Source organism: Cupressus sempervirens, chromosome 6 (genome assembly GCF_028749045.1).
Source record: "Cupressus sempervirens isolate cs-2001-9-10 chromosome 6, ASM2874904v1, whole genome shotgun sequence".
Classification (NCBI taxonomy): domain Eukaryota; kingdom Viridiplantae; phylum Streptophyta; class Pinopsida; order Cupressales; family Cupressaceae; genus Cupressus; species Cupressus sempervirens.
Genome location: NC_143123.1, coordinates 94,434,206 through 94,441,220, shown reverse-complemented (window position 1 = coordinate 94,441,220; position 7,015 = coordinate 94,434,206).

Genomic DNA, 7,015 nt, shown 5'->3' with positions numbered 1-7,015 from the left:
ACTAAAAAGTGTTATTAAAAGAACATGTCAATAGTTATTATGTTGTTTCATCATGGCCCATGAGATTATACTATAGTTTCACATGTCATTTTGCACCATGTATACAAATATTTGGTCTTTTTTGCTTGGGAATGCTGAATTTGGTCTATTTTCTTGTGTCTACATGTTATTTTATTTTGTATCTTGTGATTGAGCATAAAATAATAATCCAAATTTGTTAATTTTGTATTTGATTGTCTATTTATTTCATGCTATTGTTTATAGGGAAATGTGCTTGGAAATGATGAATTTGATCTATTTTCTTGTGTCAACATGTTATGGGATGTTTGTATTTTGTGATTAAGCATAAAGTAATGATGCAAATTTGTTTAATATTGTACTTGATTGTGTAATTTGTTCATGTTATTGTTTGCAGAGAAATTTGCATCTATAATCATGTGAAAGGACAAGAGAGGAATGATTGAAAAATTAGAGGCATAAAAGGCACAAAAAAGGTACATCATCAAATGCCTCCAATGTAAGTGATGAAAGTCTACCAATTCAATTGACATGATCAATGCACGTAATTTTGAAAATGAAAATCATGAGCATGCCCCTATTGATATTGATGTCACAAATGCACCTAATTTGATAAATGAAAATTTTCAATATACCCTAATTGAAATGATTATGAAAAATACACCTACATCACCTAATATGACATCTCAAGTTGAAATGATGAATGCACATGATGCAAGTAATAAAAATATAGAGCATGCACTTACATCAACATCCCCTAGGATAATTTGTAGAAAACCAAAGTTTCTAATTGACATTGATGAAAATATTTTGAATCCAATGCATGATAAAATGTTAGAATGAAATTGTAGAAGAATTGTTATTTTTTTAGGAATAACTATTTAAAAAAATTTAAATCAGTGGAAGATGCTTACTTTTTTTTGAAATGCTTAAAAATCTGAAATTTAGAGAGACGATGAGAACTTTGGGGTTAAGAATATTTGAAAATAGTAGTGAAAGAAGCATTATTAGAAATTCCTTTGATGCATACCAATCCATTGGCTCAAAATCATGTAGTAAAGATGCTAATACAAGTCGACATGTCCTTAGATAAACCATAATAGGAAAAGAAAAGGAAAAATCTAGTATGATAAGCCAAACAAGTAAGTCATGAAAGATAAGAACAACAATGTTAGTTAAAGCCTTAGCAAGGTGAGAGAAAATAAAAAATTCTAATGATACTTCTTTTTGGTCATTCCAAGGTAGACTCCCACATATGGATAAATTTATTGTTGATGCACTAAGAAAATTGTAATAACCCCAAAAGGTTATAATTTAATGAAAAACCAAATCCTTCTCAAATTCAATTGTTTGACATGTTGCCAAACACTTTGCAAGCAAGAGATATATTGTATATTTAATTTTTGATTTCTTTCTAAATGCCAAACTTTAATAAATATGCTTCCAAAGAACACACCAAACAACTAACAATGAAGATGCAATTGTTTTTGAATAACATTGATTACAAATAGGAAAATACACATCTACATCAATATGACATTAGGGCAACAAGTTCTAATATAAAAAATTGATATAAATTAGTTTACAATAGATTTTACAAACCCTACCAATGCCCTAGATATCTACTTTCAAACAATGCAAAATGTAATAGATAAAACCCAGAAGTTGTTCCAAAAACATGAATTTTCCTGTAACAAATCATTATAGCAAATTCTAACTTATTCCTTACTTCAAAAAGTTGGCCCTAGGCCACAAATTTGACACAATGAAAAGATTGATTTTTCTTCTCCTACAGACGCAACCCTTCAGAAGATATTTCACCACCTTAGTTATGCAAATCAATGGGAGTGTTCATTTCCAATTATCAATATAATAACTATAGAAACCCTTGGCTCCACAAGCTATCTAAAAGAGTAGATGGAAAAACATTCGATGCTCAACAATGAGACTACCCTCCCTATTTATTATTTTACTTCACCCTTCTAGAAGGAAATAAAATATTATTTAATTGCACTTTCTAGAAGCTTCCCCCTTTCCAAGGCAATAGTTAGTTGTACTTCTAGAAAATGCACTCTCTAGAAGCTTCCCCTTTTCTAATACAATAATTAGTTGTGCTTCTAGAAAATTAAATTAGTTAAATATAAAGTCACCTTTTTAATTTTAATTTATTTAATGACTTTATAAGAAATTAATTTAATCAATTTCTCCTTATTTCTCCACTTAGCCTTTAGAAAACGTAAAAGCTAAGAACTCCATTGATATGCTAAAAAGATGGGGACATTATAGTTCACCCCTCTTGAAATTGCTTGTCCCCAAGAAATCTCAACTTTGGATGTTGCAAAATTTCTTCATTCTCCCAAGTGGCATCCTCTACTGGCACATCCTTCCACTTGACCAAGTACTCCCTAATAGTATGTCTCGTCAAATTCCTCTCCTTGAACTCAATGATAGCCTTTGGTACTAAAACCAATCTTCCCTGATCGTCCAAGGGTGGAAAAACTGTAGAAGGGACAATCTGGTGTCCTAATGCCTTTTTGAGATGTGAAACATGAAAAATATTATGGACTATGCTCCCTGCCAGTAAATCCAACTCATAAGCCACCTCTCCAACTCTCCTAATCACCCTAAAAGGCCCATAATAATGCAGCTTAAGTTTTTCATCACCACTCTTCTTGAGAGTGGACTAATGGTAAGGCTACAACATCAAATATACCATATCACCTACCTCAAAAGTATGCTCAATCCTCTTTTGATGAGCATACTACTTTTGTTGATTCTATGTCTTGGTGATATTATCCTTAAGAGCCTTCACAATGTCCTAACTCTCCTGTAATAAGTCTCCAACACTGGTCACTCTACTATTTGATAGCAAAAAGTCCATGAAATTGGGTGCCTCATATTTATATAATTCAATGAATGGTGACATTTGTATAGACATGTGATAAGTGGAATTATAAAAATATTCTCTTAGATATATCTGCTTAACCCAAGCCTTCTTTTGCCCTACTATGTAATTCCTGAGGTACCCTTCTACCCATTTGTTCACTATCCTTGTCTGACCATCTATCTAGGGGTGGTAGGTAGTACTTAGAGTGAGTTCTATCCCACACAATTTGAACAATTGTTGCCAAAAGTGACTCATAAGCCTGCTATCCTTGTCATTGGCAATGCTTCAACATAAACTATGAAACCTAAATTCCTCTCTGAAGAATAAATTTTCCACCTATGTAGCAATGTATGTAGTGTTGATTAGGAAGAAGTGGGAAAGCTTTGTAAGCTGATAAAAAACAACATACATATAATCTCTACCCTAGGCTCTCAGTATTCTTGTGATGAAGTCCATGGACAAAAAATCCCACTTTCTGTCAGGAATCAAAAGTGGCTTAAGTAAGCTAGTTGGGTAAGAGTGCTCCTATTTATTCTACCAACAAGTAGGACACTCTCTAACATATTGCAACACCTCATTTTGAGCCCTTTCCATGAAAAATGCTCACGAATCTGCCAATAGGTTTTGTAAAAAGTTGGATGTCCTGCCATAGTTGAGTCATGATAAACTCTCAACACCATCCTCTTCACCTTTGACCTTGGCACCAAATAAATGCACCCTTTGTAAATGATGATCTCATTTACAAGGGTGAAATCACTATTATGAATCAATCCATCGATCAATCCCAATGCCTATGTATCCTTTGCATACTCTACAAGGATCAACTATCTCCAATCCTCTACTATATTTGACATCAAGCTCAAGTGGGGTCTTCTTGACAAGGCATCTGCTACTACATTCCATGTCCCCTTGAAATAGGTAATATCAGAATCATATGATTGTAATTTACTTACCATTTTTGTTTCCTATCATTAAGATCTTGCTGCCCTAGGAAATGTTTTAGGCTATTGTGGTCAATTTTAATGTTGAATTTTCTACCAACTAAATACTACCTAAATTTTGACAAAGCATGCATTATGGCCAACATTTCCTTGTCATAAATGCTAAAGCTCCTCTTAGCCCCCCTGATCTTCCTACTCTCATAAGAAATTGGGTGCTTGTCTTGCATAAGCATTGCTCGAACACCTTTGCTAGATGCATCACAATGTAACTCAAAAGGTTTGCTAAAATCTAGTAATGCTAGCATTGGACAAGAAGTCATCAACTCTTTAAATTTATCAAAACACTCCTATGCCTCAAGAGTCCATATGAAAGCCCCCTTTCTCATCAAGTCCTTCAAGGGTACTACATGCTTGGAATACCCACTAAAAAACCTCCTGTAGAGCCCACAAAATCCCAAAAATTATCTCAATTGTGTCTACTTCACTGAGGTAGGCCACTCAATAATAGCACAAATCCTTTCAGGATCCATGCATACTCCCTAAGCGCTAATAATGTGACCTAGATATAATAACTCTAATAATCCCAAATCATATTTGTGCTCCTTTGCATACAAGGACTCCCTACTTAGAATGCTCAACACAATGTCTAAGTGTCGCACATGCTCATCCCATGTTCTACTATATACCAAGATGTCATCAAAGAAGACTAACACAAATTTCCTCAACTAATGCTGAAAAATCATGTTCATTGTGGATTGAAAAGTAGTTGGAGCATTAGTTAGCCCAAATGGAATAACTACAAACTCAAAATGGCCACAATAACATCTAACTATCATCTTCTCTATATCATGTTCTCTAACTTGGATCTGATGATAGCCTAATCTCAAATCAATTTTGGAGAAGAAACATTCTACATGTAGCTCATTTAATAACTCATCAATCTATGGGATGGGGTACCTATTTTTTATAGTCTTCTTGTTCAAGACCCTATAATCTATGCACATATGAAAAGTTCCATCCTTCTTCTTCACCAAAACCATAGAAGAAGTGAAAGGCAACTTACTTGGTCTAATGTGCCCCATAGCAAGTAGTTCCTTGATGCTTTTCTTGATCTCATCCTTCAATCTCTTTGGATTCTTGTAGGTTGTGATCGTGATGGGTTTAGCACCATCCTCTAACTCAATAATATGCTTAATACCTCTATATGGAGGTCTACCTGGTGGTATTTCACTAAAAACCTTGTACTACTTGATTCTCAGTTCTTATATGTCTACGTGATATTCTAATTTTTATTGCCCCTATGATGGCATTGAAGTGCAATGTGCTGCCCACTCAACTTGAACATGTCTCAACAAGCTCTCCATGCATCTAGAAGACATCATCATAAACCTACTATCATGAATGGCCTTAAGTATATGGGTCTTCCCCCATGACTAAAACTTCATCTCCATATCTCTCAAATTGAGAGTGAACTCCCCTATGTTATGTAACTAAGTCATACCCAAGACCAAATCTATATCACCCATGTTAATGACATAAAAATCCACTTTGAAATAAAAATTGTTGATCTTTAGGGGTAGACCTATAATCTTCTTGCCACATTTGAGGATGTAGCCATTAGCTACCCTCACTCTTAGACCCTTAAGTTGCTCTGTCTATATCCCATGCCTCTTAATCAATCTAGAATCAATAAAATTTTGAATAACACCTATATCAAGCAAAGTAATAACTTGCTGACCAACCAATACCCCTCTCATCCTAAATGATCCCTCTTATTCTACACTAGTGAGATGGGCCTCCTTAAGTCTACCCTCAGTCTTCTCATCACCTATATCATTTGTACCTTCCTTTTCTTCAATTAATTCCTCATTTTCAGATTCCTGGTCTAAATTTTCAAAATCAGAATCCTCATAATATGCCCACATAACCCTATTTGCTTTCCCCTTTGGCCTCAAGGAATAGTCATGGTTCATTTCATAGGGTCCTTTGCAATAAAAACAAAGTTTTTTCTTCCTTAAATCATTCAATATCTCCCTATCCGAAGGAGTAAACGATTTATCTTTAATTTCAACCTTTTTTTAATTCCTATCAGGTTTCTTGAAGAATGGTTTATCTTTTCTAGATGATGCTCCCTTTGACTAAAATTTATTTACAAGGGCTACTTGTTCAATACTTCTAACCTTCTTAATCACTTCTTGCAAATTGATTGGATAAATGGCTTTTACCCAACCCTTTAGTGGTTTGGAAAATCCTTTTGTGAACAAAATAACCAATCTCCTATCTGATATATCTAACACCATAATGAATAGCCTCTAAAAATCACTAATGAAATACTCTAATACACCTATCTGTCTCAACTATGCCAACTCCCTAAAGTAGACTTCTGGATCCTTTTTATCAAACCTCTCTACCAACCTATCCACAAAATCCTGATATGAAGTCACTTGGTTATGTTGAATGGTAACCATCCCATGGTACCACCAATCATGTATAACTCCCTCTAAATGTAGCATGAAATATTTTATTGCCTCCTTTTTTTTCAAAGGTCTTGATGCTAAGAAGGTATCAAGCTTGTGAATCCAAGCTTGCATTATCATTCTACTACTCCCATCAAATGTAGTCAAGGAAGGCTTCCCTGTAGCCTACTTTAATTCATTATCATCACCATGATTTCTCCTATTTTGTCTGACTACATGGTAGTGTTCTCTTCTCTAGCTCACAAACCTCTCAAAATTCATTCTCTCCCATACCTGTGGCGTTAATATTTCCCATTCATCATTATCAGCTATAAGGTTATCTACAAATGTCCCATCCTCAGCTTCCTCTATTGGCTCCTATACTAGTTCATCTCTAACAAAGGTAGGATGTGTGAACCTATCTACTATTCCAGAAAGAGTTCTATTATCTCTAAATGATCACACTGCACTCCTATTATCCCCTTGTTCCCGATTCCATCTATCTTGTGGGTTCATGCGCTCAACCATGGTGGTGAGTTCCTACAAACCCTGAGCCATCCATTCTTGTCATGTAACCATTGCTCTAAAAAATTCCCTTATTTATTGATCCTTATTCCTACTGTCTCTTGGTGGGCTATGCTCTTGCTTGTCACCCATGGTGTATGGTTTCCTATCAAAATCATGTTCCCTGTCAAACAAAGCTTGCTTGTGAG